The 13221-nt window shown below is 38.9% G+C and overlaps 1 protein-coding gene across 5 annotated transcripts in view; it reads right to left on the bottom strand.

The window, feature by feature from the left end:
- Window positions 1-13221, bottom strand: part of AP2B1 (adaptor related protein complex 2 subunit beta 1) — a 145695-nt gene that overhangs the window by 15649 nt on the left and 116825 nt on the right. The window lies entirely within an intron of this gene.

A 13221-nucleotide genomic window follows, 5' to 3' on the forward strand; every position in this document is an offset into this window, starting at 1 on the left:
GCAGGGAAGCAAGAAGGGAGATAATCAGGACACCTGACAAAACCCAGAGGGAGGAAAGGAAAGCAGGGTCACCTGGCTGTCTTTCCTCTTTCAGGAAGCTATACTGTTGGGGAGGAGAGAAAAAAAATAAATAAATAATGATAATAGAAATAATCCCTTAATGCACAGCCCTGACACATTCAGTGCCCCCAACTGTCCCTGGATAACCAGTCTCTCTCCACTGTCCCCAGGTGACTTTGTACAAGACCCTATTACACTCCTTGAAAAAAAATCTCTTTCCATCCAGCTGCCTCTTCCTATTAAAAAAAAATTTACTTATGATGCCCTTCTTTCAAAAAACCTGAATTACCTGAGCCCAAGTCAAGAAATGCAAAATGGAAAATGGCCTAGGTCAAAGAGATTATTTTTTCAAAGCCCACACCTTTGCCAATTTTTGTCCAGCTTTCTAAAAATGTGGGTGATTTCTTTTTCCCACATTCTAAGTAATTAGTAACATGTTGTTGGTACCAAAAAATATTAATGGATAGTCCTGTTCAGAAATAAGTATCGATTGGTATTTCTTTTAATAGGAGATGCCAATGTAGCTGATTCAAGGAATATAGAGAAGGAGAAAAAGAGGCCTGATCTCAGTCCAGGACCTTCCATTTCATTTCTGGAAGCAGTGCAGAAGCTCCTGACATTGCTAGAACATCAGACACATTCCGCAGAGGAAGCCCAAGACTCTCTCCCATCGTCAATCTCTAGGACAGCCATTCCCTCCTTTTTTTTTTTTAAGTCACCCTCTGTCACTGTTGTTATTCCCCATCTTTGGGAAACTGCTCAATTTCTGATATTTCTTTCTTATTTTTTTTAAACCCTTACCTTTCATCTTAGAATCAATACTATGCATTGGTTCCAAGGCAGAAGAGCAGAAAGGGCTAGGCAATGGGGGGTTAAGTGACTTGCTCAGGGTCACACAGCTGGGAAATGTCTGAGCCAGATTTGAACCTAGGACTTCCCATCTCTAGGCCTGGCTCTCCATCCACTGAGCTACCCAGCTGCCCCCCATTCTAACATTTCAATAAGCACTAGCAGTCAACATGTGTTCAGGAAGGGCCCAGTGTGTGCCAGGCACTGCAGACCCATGTTTTCCCATGACCTCTTGGACTTGATAAATATTTAATCTTTACATCACCTGCTCTTTCCAATCATTCTTTTTTTTTTTTCTATAAGCCACAAACTCATTTTCCCATCTTTGTACCCGCTCCATCTTCTCCTTCCTAAAGTTCCCATCTTCACTCTATGACACTTGAATCGCCTAAACTTCCCAGTTCCTGCTCAAAGAAGCTTTCTTTCTGTCTGCAGAGGTAATCCTATTTAGGTTTATATAAATAATAGACCGTCCCTGTCTGACCCATGTTTTTCTTGTTTCTCTCACAAGGCTCCATTCAAACAATCCTGCTTCACAATGGCCAGGATTTTTAATGTTCCTATTCCCACGTTACACACATTCCATCAGGAGATTTTTACAGGGATTCCACAGCAGGATATTCAAGCTTCTACTGTGCAATGTCTAAAACTGGGTAACCACGAGCAAGGGTCACAGAGGAAGTACTTAAAAGACAGTGAAACCAAACCTCAGAAAACTTGGCGCTACACAGGGGCTGCTGGAAAATATCTGATGCACTTCCCCATCACAGGGGCAGCCTAAGAGCACAGTTCCAGCCATGTACCAGACTCCAGGCAACAAGCATTGAAGAGATTACCCAGTGCTGAGTGCTACAGATACAAATATAAGAAAAAGGAAGAGTCCCTCAAGAAGCTTGCATTCTCATGAAGGAAGCCAAGACAGAAAAGGGAGCGAGAAAAACAGGAGGAGGGCAGGCAGGAGCCCTCAAAATCAAGGCTCTTGGGGCAACTTGCCAATAGGAGAAGGGGTTCACAGGGACGGTTCTTCCTGAGTTAGAAAGTTCATGTGCACATGCATATGTGTGTGTAGAGGGCAGCTAGGTGGCTCAATGGATTGAGCGCCAGGCCCGGAGACAGGAAGTCCAGGGTTCAAATCTAACCTAAGACACTTCATAGCTGAATGACCCTGGGCAAGTCACCTCCACTGCCTAGCCCTTACCTCTCCTTCTGGTTTGGAATCAATAGTTAATATTGGTTCTAAGATGGAAGGTAAGTTTGTTGTTGGGTTTTTTAAAAATCTATTTGAAAATGTAAATGACATAGACATCCTCTAGTCCAAACTCCTCAACTCAGAGAGATAAGAAAGGCCCAAAAAGAGCAAGTGCTAGCCCCAAGTCAGAGAGGCAATAAATGACAAAAGAAGGATTTGAACCCAGGTCTTGACTCTCAATCTAACCCTCTTTTCTATAGTGTGTTTTGGGTATGTGAAGTTGAGTTCTGATTGTCACAAAAAGGTCTTTTCACATTTCCTCAGGAATAGCAATTCACATCATCATCTTTGAATAGAAAAAGCTCAGTCTCATTGCTAGAGTGTGTCACTGACAAAGTCTAGGTTAGTTTACCTCTCTGTCATCACAAAAAAATACAAGAGAAACAGTACCAGGCTTCCATCCTAATTCTCACTGTTTTTCTGCAATTCCCATTTCTTAACCTACCAAGATACCTTTTGAGGGACAACAATTCCAAAGGACAACACTTCTAAAATTAGTTCATCAGAGGAGCAAGTGTCACATTAGACAATATCTGGCATCTTAAAACAAACCATTAAAAAAACAGAACAAAACTGCAAGGTTCAATCCTATCTTAGCCCAGGGGGAAAAGACAAAGGACTAAAGACATTAGATTGGTGTTAGCTTTTCTGATTTTCTGCTTCCAATGTGCCAGTCTAAAATAGAAGTTTGGCAGAAAATGGCTTTAGGCAAGCATTTTTCACCATATAACACAATAAGCATCAAATGGACAAACAATCTAAAGTTTACAAAATATAATAAACAATTAGAGTAAAATTGAGGTGATACCTTTCATAACAATTGTTTGAGAAAGAATTTAAAACCAAACAAGAGAGAAAATCACAAAAGACAAGATGGACAAATTCAATTATATAAAATTTAAAAGAGAAGCTGGAGAGTAAGGAAAAAAAACACAGCTTTTCATTAAACTTCTGCTAAGTGTGACACCTTATAGAGAATTCACATAAATATATATAATAGGAGCCTTTTCCCAATATATTTTAGTAAAAAGATACTAAGTTTCCAAAAGAAAAAATGAAGAATGTTGATACTCCCTACCTAGGGCAGTATTTTTACATGTTGCTTATGTTAATTATGAATTTTATTAATTTATTATTTACAGAAGATGTGTCATATAGATATATGTTTGTTCTTTGTGCTCTGGGGTTATTCAGTTGTTTTAGTCATTCCCAACTCTTCATGATTTCATTTGGTGTTTTCTTGGCAATGACACTGCTGAACAGAGAGTATTCTGACAGATAAAGAAACTGAAGCAAACAGGATTAAATGACTTGCCTAAGATCACATAGCATCTGAGGCCAAATCTGAACTTAAATCTTCATGACTCCTGACTTGGCACTCTATCCACTGCATCAACTTAAGTTTCCTTCTCTATGTTCTAGTATATATTTTTGTAAAAATATCATGGGCACATCCCATTCCCATTCAGAAAACAAGACTTTCAACATTTTGTTCAGCTCTTTGGTTCCCTTTTTGTTTAACTTTATGTTAAACGTTTCTAGCTCTATATCTTTTTGCAATGTGGTTAGTTTTTTTATGAATTTAGAAGCTAGGCTTTTTGTTACAAAAGTGTCTAATATAGAAATTTTCATTGTGCCCAACAAACTGAATTTCAGAAATCATGATTATTAACTTCCTAGTTTTTTTGAAAATTCTTGACAAAAATTCCTTGAATTTTGATCAATCTTAATTCTATCAATTCAATTAAAGGCATATATTTTACATACAATAGCTGGTTTTTCTTTCTTTTCTTTTTTCTTTAAGGTTTTTGTGGTGCTGTTTGTTTTTACAATATCATCATTTCCTGATTTTTCCTCACCAATACATACCCATTAGGCTTTCCTTAACATAAAGAATAACAATTAAGCATTTCCCATTTCTCCATATTCCTCACCTCTGAGGAGTTGGAGTGGGTGGGAATGGGCAGCTACATGCCAAGACTGGTCATTAAGATGCCTTGGGCTCTGTTTTAGTGTTCCTTTCTTAAATCATTCCACTTATATTTTCTTGGTTTTTATTTACATATCCAATTCTTCTGTCATTCTATTTAATGAATTTACGTTTTCTCCTACTTTGTTGTTTTGCATTAATTTTTTCTCTCCCCCTTTTAAGACCCTATTTAACTTTTGTTTATGTTCCTTTACTCTTACTAATTTCCCACAGACTATCCTCAACTGCCCTCCCATAACCTGGAATTACTTGGAATTAAGAAAAGTGCCTGAACTGTTCATATTCTTGACCCAAACATGTCTACAACTGAGTGTGCAACCCAAATAGGTCAAAGAAAATTATGTGAGCCAAAAACCATAAACAAATCACGTACCTACTAAGTACCAAATGGTGAAAAATTGTTTCAAATTAACATAATAGAATATTATTAGACCTTACAAAAAGGCAAACGAGAAATTTAATTTAGAGGAACACAATAAATACTTATAGGAACTAAGAGTGAAGAAAAGAGAACCTGGAGACCAATACATACAATAATTTAACTGAAATATGGTGGATATATAAACTCAGATTGATTGCAAATCTTCTGGATAAACAGGTAAAAATTACAGGTATGTGACACCGCAAAAGCAGTCCTCTGTTGTTTGAGTCTGTTGAACTGCTTTTCTTCCTCTCCAGACGGTGGGGAACAACAACATACCAATAAAACTTATTCTAAAAACCTACGGAATGACCAATAAAGACTGCCCGCCCTTCTACATATTTACTTCTCAAGCTTATACTTGGAGGCACTTCACAAACACTTGTGAACTTACTGGATTTTTTTTCTTTTGGCTACACTGGCTGATCCAACAATGAAGTCAAAGAAGGATGTTGGGCAGATAGTCCTTGTGTTAAGAAGTAATGACACATTATAATTACACAAATTATAATTCTGGAGAATATTGGAAATCTCCAAATATATGTCAAATGGCAAAGAAAATAAGGAAAAAAGCATTGTGGGAAGACAGATCACAGTTAATTACTAAACATGTATGCCTGAAACAGTGAGAAAACAGGTTTATCACTATCAGCAAACCACTCTGCTCTTAAATTAATGTAATACTGATTTCTCCCTGCTTCATATAAGCTGAATCTTCAAGTTCTCTTTTACTGAAACTCACTGTGTTAAATGGTACAGAAAACAAGTTTTACTCAAGTTGTCTGGGGAAATATTTTCCAAGTTCTTCTCAAAGTAACTGAGAACCAAATGAGAATTATATCAAGTGCTTTATAAACCTTCAAACTCAATACACATGCCAGTTATTACTGTTTATGGAAAAGAGATTTTAAGGTCCTTTATTAAAATGAAAGGAATCTGGGGAATGGCTGAACAAATTGTGGTATCTGCTGGTAATGGAATACTACTGTGCTAAAAGAAGTAATAAAGTGGAGGAATTCCATGTGAACTGGAATGACCTCCAGGAATTGATGCAAAGTAAAAAGAGTAAAACCAGGAGAACATTGTATACAGAAATGGATACACTGTGGTAGAATCAAATGTAGTGGACTTCTCTACTAGTAGCAATGCAATGATCCAGGACAATTGAGAGACTTATGAGAAGGGATGCTATCCACATCCAGAGAGAGAACTGTGGGAGTAGAAACACCTAAGAAACACAACTGCTTGATCACATGGGTAGATGGGGGACATAGACTAAAGGATCACCCTAGTGCAAATACTAATAATATGGAAATAGGACTTGATCAATGACACATGTAAAACCCAGGGGAAATGCTAGTTGGCTACGGGAGTGGGGTGGGAGGAGGGGAGGGAAAGAGCATGAATCATGTAAGCATGGAAAAATAGTCTAATTCAATTAAACAAAAATTTTCAAATAAAATAAATAAAAATAAATAAAATGAAGGGAATACAACAAAGTCTGGTGGTGGTGTGTACTCTGTTCAGCATGTCTGATTATTTGTGATCCCATTTGGGGTTTTCTTGACAAAGATACTAGAGTGGTTTATCATTTCTTTCTCCAGATCATTTTACAGATGAAGAAACTGAAGCAAATGGGGTTAAGTGACTTGCCCAAGGTCAAACAATTAAGTGTCTGAGACCAGATTTTAATTCAAGAAAATGAGTCATTCTACTCTATTATACCACCTAACTGCCCACTCAAAATAATTCATTAAATAAAAGCTTTGTGGGTCCCCAAGTCTTGGAAACAAGTTTGAGCTCAAGCCAAATGGGCACAGATCTTTATCCTTTATTATTTCTATATCTTCCTTGACTCCCACTATTCATGGTTTTTATATTTAAGATTCTTTGTTTCTTGATTCTCATTCCGTCTCTTAAGGAGCTCAGACACTGGTGATTGACTAAGCCTTGGAATTTACTCTTCCCTTTGCTTCAGAGACACAATATTCCCATTTCTTCTGTGTATCTCTAACCACTTGCCCTCTCTTCCTTCCTGATCCCTCAGGATAGATACTCCTTCTTCCTTTAGACACCCTCCAAAGGCAATCTCATGTGTTCTACTACACCAATTACAAACTCTAATCTAGCTCGTCAGCCCTGATTTATTTCTTTTATAAGCTCTAGTTCCATGTTTTTGATGGTCAAGTTGGCAACCTTGAGCTTATTTGTGGTTTATCCTTTTGTCTCACTTTTCAAATCCAATCAGTTACCTAATTCTGTCAATTCTATTCCTGAAACATGTTTTTGTTCCTTGTAGTGGTCTCCTCTTATTGCCACTATTGTAGTAGAGAATTCTAGCAGAGAACCAATCACCTACTCGAGATTTCTATAAACTCCCTGCCCCTCCACTCATCCCCACTGCCTCCTGAGTAATATTCAGATTCTTCCATCTGGCATTTGAGGCCATCCACAATTTGTTGTCACTTTATATTATTGCTGTTGTTAAGAGACACTCTTCTTAGCCCCAACTCACCCTACTCATCTCTATCTCCTGGTTTTCCTGGCTTCCTTCAAGTTCCAACTAAAATCCTCTTTTACAGGAAATCTTACCCAACCCCTCTTAATTCTAGTGCCTTCTTTCTTCTAATTATTTCCTAATTATTCTGCATATAGTTTTTTGGAACTATTTATTTACTTGCTATCTCCCCATTAAATTGTGAGCTCAATTTCAAGAACTATCTTTTGATTCGTTTTTTATTAACAATATTCAGAGAGCTTGGAATACAATAAGTGCTTAACAAATTTTTACTGACTTTTCAATTCTCAAGTGTTCGGGTTTCCCCCCTTCTACCTTCCCTCACAGGAAGGGAGGAAGGGAGGAAGGGAGGGAGGGAGGAAGGGAGGGAGGGAGGAAGGGAGGGAGGGAGGAAGGGAGGAAGGGAGGAAGGGAGGAAGGGAGGAAGGGAGGAAGGGAGGAAGGGAGGAAGGGAGGAAGGGAGGAAGGGAGGAAGGGAGGAAGGGAGGAAGGAAGGAAGGAAGGAAGGAAGGAAGGAAGGAAGGAAGGAAGGAAGGAAGGAAGGAAGGAAGGAAGGAGGGAAGGAGGGAAGGAGGGAAGGAGGGAAGGAGGGAAGGAGGGAAGGAGGGAAGGAGGGAAGGAAGGAAGGAAGGAAGGAAGGAAGGAAGGAAGGAAGGAAGGAAGGAAGGAAGGAAGGAAGGAAGGAAGGAAGGAAGGAAGGAAGGAAGGAAGGAAGGAAGGAAGGAAGGAAGGAAGGAAGGAGGGAAGGAGGGAAGGAGGGAAGGAGGGAAGGAAGGAAGGAAGGAAGGAAGGAAGGAAGGAAGGAAGGATCATAGCATTAATTGTTCCCTGTTCTTACCTTCATTTCTTATGGCATTAGAGTATTCTATCCATTCATATTCCCCAGTCTGTTCAGTCATTTCCCACAACTAATGAACATCCCCTTTGTTTCGGGGCGGGGGGGGGGGGTTGCCACCACAAAAAGCTCCTATGAATATTTGTGTAAATATGGGTGTTTTTCCTCTATTTAGGGTATATAGTGGGATGGCTGGGTCAAAGGGACACTTTTAATAACTTTCTGTGCATAGCTGTAAAGTGCTTTCCAGAATAGGTTGGACCAATCATACACAAAACTCCACCAACAATGCCACCCTATTTTTCTAGACTGCTCATATTACCATCCATCAGCCAAACTGTTCTACTCTCATAACATTAAATGCACAATTACCCTCACACATCCATGCATTTATTCACCCTTTCCCTGGAACACCACTCCTCCCCTTTGTACCTTTAATTCTTAACCATTTTAAAGCCCAAATTAAATTTCATTTCTTATATAAAACCTTCACTAATCTCCTGGTTAGTAACAATGTTCTTTCTCCAAGCATCTCAATGGACTGTTCTATAGATCTCTATCCAATATTTTATACTGTTATCTGTCACGCCTAAACTGCCTATGAGATGAAAAATGACAGGTCAACTGTGAATTATCTAAAGTTTGTATCTTCCTAGTATAGTCCTCTGCTGACAAAAAGAACCAAAATGTTTGCTGAATGAATGTAATCAATTCCAGTAAGCTAAAATATCTAATCTCTAAGCAAAGATTAAGTCATTGGTGGTTCTATATTGCCAAGGTTTGTGAACATGTCTGGGAAAGAAATAGGAGACAAGAATCAAGTTTTGTCTACAAAATTTACTGGAATGGGGGAGGAGGGGATAAGTGCCAGTCCACAGACTGCACATCTTGTCGCACAGCATAAGACCACACACAGTGGATGAAAGTGCCTTCAATGTCAATCTGTGAAGAGCATGGCTCTATGTTGTGTGTTCCATAACCCTATGAGGCAATGATCTAAAGCTCTCTTTTAGTTCTTTCCTATGTAGAATTGGTCTAACAACATAAGAGACCTCTTGGGGATGCCATAAAGGGATAACAAAAAAATATGATTATAAAGCACTTTACAACTATAAGAGCTTGCTATACATGCTTAAAAATAATGGCTTTTTAAATATTACTTGCAGTAGCTGTTCAGCAAAGAGCAGCTTGTCAGCTTGGGTTTGTAACTGGCAATTACTTCCATTCTCTAGTACGGGAAGCCTGAAACAGCAGCAGCCTCTTCATCATGGCACAGTAGGAGACGAACAGGCTAAATTAATATGCTAACCTTGTTCCAATGCACTCAAGAATGCTATAAAAAGGTACGTGATGAACTCAGTCTGAACTCTGATAAGCCAGACCAAATGAGCAGCTCTTACCACAGGTAACTCAAAGGAGCAGTGGTCAGGGATGTGATACATTTCTTTGTCAGTTATCGTTACATTCTATTTTTATCTGTGTTGTGTCACCCTTGGCCTTTTCTAATTCCAGGGGAAATGGTTTTCCTTGGTTGGCTTTTGGTAAAAATAGTTATAAGCTGATCCAAACCAGGAGTGGACCCTGGTACCAGCCAGTTGTAAATCACTGAGAAATGATGATTTGAATGTAATTTAAACACACTCTAGTCTCATCAAGAGATTCCAGGGATGGTGGGGTATCAGAGCTTTTGTCAGAACTAATTCTAACTATGTAAGATATGGCAGCTGAGATCTAGCAGAAATAACACTTTCCACTGAAAGCCACAATTAAAACTCCATGTGGCTCAATTCTCATTCACTGCTACAAAATTATCCACTTTTTAGCAATTCTGCATAATCTTCCTAACCAAACCTATTTGTCCCCAAAGTTCTCTGCACATTCGCTGTGATGACCTGAACTGCGCAGGATCAAAACTAGGGGTAGATCCATTCAAAATAACCAGAACCATGTGAGTGCTACTGAAAACACAAACAAATTAAAGTGTAGTAGAGATATTCAGAGTCAACCAGAACAAATGTCAACAGGTAACTAAATGTTAATCCAAATGAAATTTAAAAATTCATCTCTATCAGGTGCCCCACTCTTCTTGTGTTTCCTGCACATACTCCCTTCCAATCCTGAAACAACAAAGATCCTATATGCAAAAGGTCTACTCCCAGGGAAGTCAAGACAGGGCTCTGCTCAAGTGGTGGGGAATCAAATGCTCTATCTGGAAAAATCTGACAAGTCCCATCCCTGATAAAAGCAAGAACTCTAGACCACTAGGCAAATTTCTCCTCTTGAACAACTGTGGGCCTGCCTGTCCACATGTGAAGCATTTGTATTAAAACAGCTCTGAAATACTCCAAAACCAAGTGTCGAGCCGTTGCTATTCACTTGCATGGCCTGAAAGCCCTCAGCTGACAAGCCCACACAGATAGCTTTAAAAAGGCACAATAAGCAGAGTGGCCAATACTACTCAGTCTTCTTCCTAGTCCCCTAGGTCCAGGCTCTGGCTTTCTCAAAGTTTTTATATGACTCAGAGTATGACTGTAGGTGTGAACAAGTATTTAACCACTTAACAGGGTGCAAAGAACTGGGAAAACACAGAGAAAGAAGAAGCAGTCCTTACCTTCGAGGAGCTTCAGTTCTATTGGGGGAGACAGTACATAGAAGACAGGAAGAACAAGGCAAGGGAAGTGCGCTCTGGGAAATCACAAGGATAGTAGGTTGGTTGACCGTCAGGGGAACGGACTGGCATGCCCTTTGAAGAAGCAATGGTCATGATGATTTGATTACTGTGTCTACCACCAGAGGAATAAGCTAGAGGGTAGGGAGAGAGGGTGTATAAGTCACAAGGCAGGTGACTAGATAGGAGGGGGGCAGATCTAGATGAGAAATCTTTCAATAATCTATGCAATGCTTCAAAAAAAGTTTCCTTCTAAAGCTGATGAGAGAAAGGGAGAATTCAGTGGAGGGTGAGAAGATGTGAAGATGTTGTGACTGATACACTGTTTGCTAATATGGTGACCATCTTTGAAGGAATAAGCAGTCACTGATCAAACTGAGGGCAACATTTAAGTCCATGGACAGCATGCTTTGCCAAGGGTTCCCCAGAGTTTCCCCCCAGATTTAATGGTTCTGCATCCTTTGACTTCTGATTCTTGAAGATACAACTTCTCAGAGAACCAAGAACCAGATCCTAGAAAGTCTTAGGAGTTAGATGTCTTCAGCACCAGTGATGTAAGATGTGAATAGAGACTGTGATTCAACTTTCATAAAGATCATGTGACCTCAAGTTGTATTACTAGGAGGGCAAGGTCCAGAACAAATAATTCAGTAGTTCCACTATATTATAGGTTTATTAGACCAAACCCAAAGTAGTCAGCTCAGTTCTAGTTGCCAAATCTTAAGAGAACCATTAAAGAGTTGTGGAACATCCAGAGGATAGTCATCTAAGTGGGAAAAGACGCAAAGCTGAATGTTTCAGCAAAACTTTATTAAGTCCCTGTGAGGAAGTTACTTGGCTAAACATGCTAAAGGAACAAGAAAGGTTTATTGGCAGAAGACTGGGGATATTCATTTCCCTTTCAAAGAGTAAAGAATTATCATCATTATGTATTTTGGTTGTCAGCAAGGACCTAGAAACAGAAAAGGGACCACCATCAAATAGGGAATGGCTGAAGAAAGTGTGGCATATGACTGCAATGGAGTTTTACTGCACCATGAAGAAAAAAAGAATATGCCAATTCAGAGAAATATGTCTGAAGTGATGAGTGAAAATAAGCAGAACCTATGAACTTTAAATTATTCCACCCTACTTAGATCTTACTTTATGGGAAGATAAAATTGTAATCTCCTGATTGAACAATGAAGGTACTTAGCTCTTACCTTATAGTGAAGCTAGAACTTTAAGCTAAGTCTATTTTTAGATCTTAATACAAAAAGGTGGTAACTATAAAGGTTAAATTAATCACAAAAAGGTCAAGTAATTATCAAAAAGTGAACTTAACAAAGAGATGTTAAGTAACTCTAAAGATATAATCTACTCAAAGATGAGAACTCAACAATGGGCATTTAGAGGAGGGGACACGAGGGTGAAAGGTCTATATATTTGGCTCATTTCCTCTCTCCAGTACCTTTGACAGCAGAGAGGTGCCTTTTCGGCATCTTGACGTGGCTACAGCTATTGTCCGGTTCAGTGGTGAGTTTCTGGCTGGAGTTTCCCTCCTTTACTTTCCAACTTTATCCTCTTAGAAGCCTCTCATCTTCTTCAGAGACCTAGAGGCAGAGACTTTAAACTCCCCCTAGCACAGGCCAGGCAGGAGAAATACTATATCCTCTTCCCTCCTCCTTAAATTCCTTCCCTCTATATTAATTAAAATTACCATAAATTTCCAACCTGACTTGAGCATTTTATTTGGGATTTTCCCCTGGCAACCAATTAATTTGGATTTAAGTCACAATCCTAAAATTATCTTTACAATCTGGTCAATCCACGAAGGTTGTAACCAGAACCCTCAAATTTCTGTGAAATCTCTTTCCTTTCTTTCTTTATTACTTATTCAAGTCAGCCTTTTAAACAGTTTGAAACACAGCTGCGAGGGCAGGTGAGTATAAAACATTTTTATTTCTCTCCTTTCTCCTTAATTTGAATTGAACACAGCTGTTTTATTTATTTTTAAACCAAAAAGCAGCAGGACTGAGGAAGCTGTTTAGCTACAAAAACCCTTTCCCTCAGGGAACAAATAATCCAATTAGACAACCTTCACTGACAATATTGCCTAGATTACTCTTAATTAGGAGTGAAGGAGACCTGGAGAGAGTTTTGGTCTTGTCCTGCTCCCCATGTGTTTTGTGAAGCCCACTAGGAAAATAATTACAAAATATATATATATATATATATATATATATATATACACAAATGAATACTACATTCTTTGACATTTATATGGTGGTTGAAGAATTAGGGACATTGAGGAATTCAGGATACCTCCAATTTTTTATGTTATTAGGTAATGTCATTTTTGTACTCCTCAGTACTGTGTTAAGAGATGCCAAAAAACAAAAAGTTATGTAAAAATCTGAAAATAAAACACAGGAAGACATAAAAACCATTCAAGAGTACATGCAAGCCCAATTGGATAATTTAAAATGCTTCTTACAGGATCAACTGGCAAACATCCACCCTACCAAAAACAGGCTTGAACCTGACAGACCTGTTTCTGAACCTCTAAATGAGGAAGTTCCCTGCCCTGAAATGGAGATGGAAAATACCTTTCCTATAGCTCAGCTAACAGACTTGTTCTCTCTCATGGTC

This window comes from Monodelphis domestica, chromosome 2 (assembly GCF_027887165.1).
Source record: "Monodelphis domestica isolate mMonDom1 chromosome 2, mMonDom1.pri, whole genome shotgun sequence".
NCBI lineage: Eukaryota > Metazoa > Chordata > Mammalia > Didelphimorphia > Didelphidae > Monodelphis > Monodelphis domestica.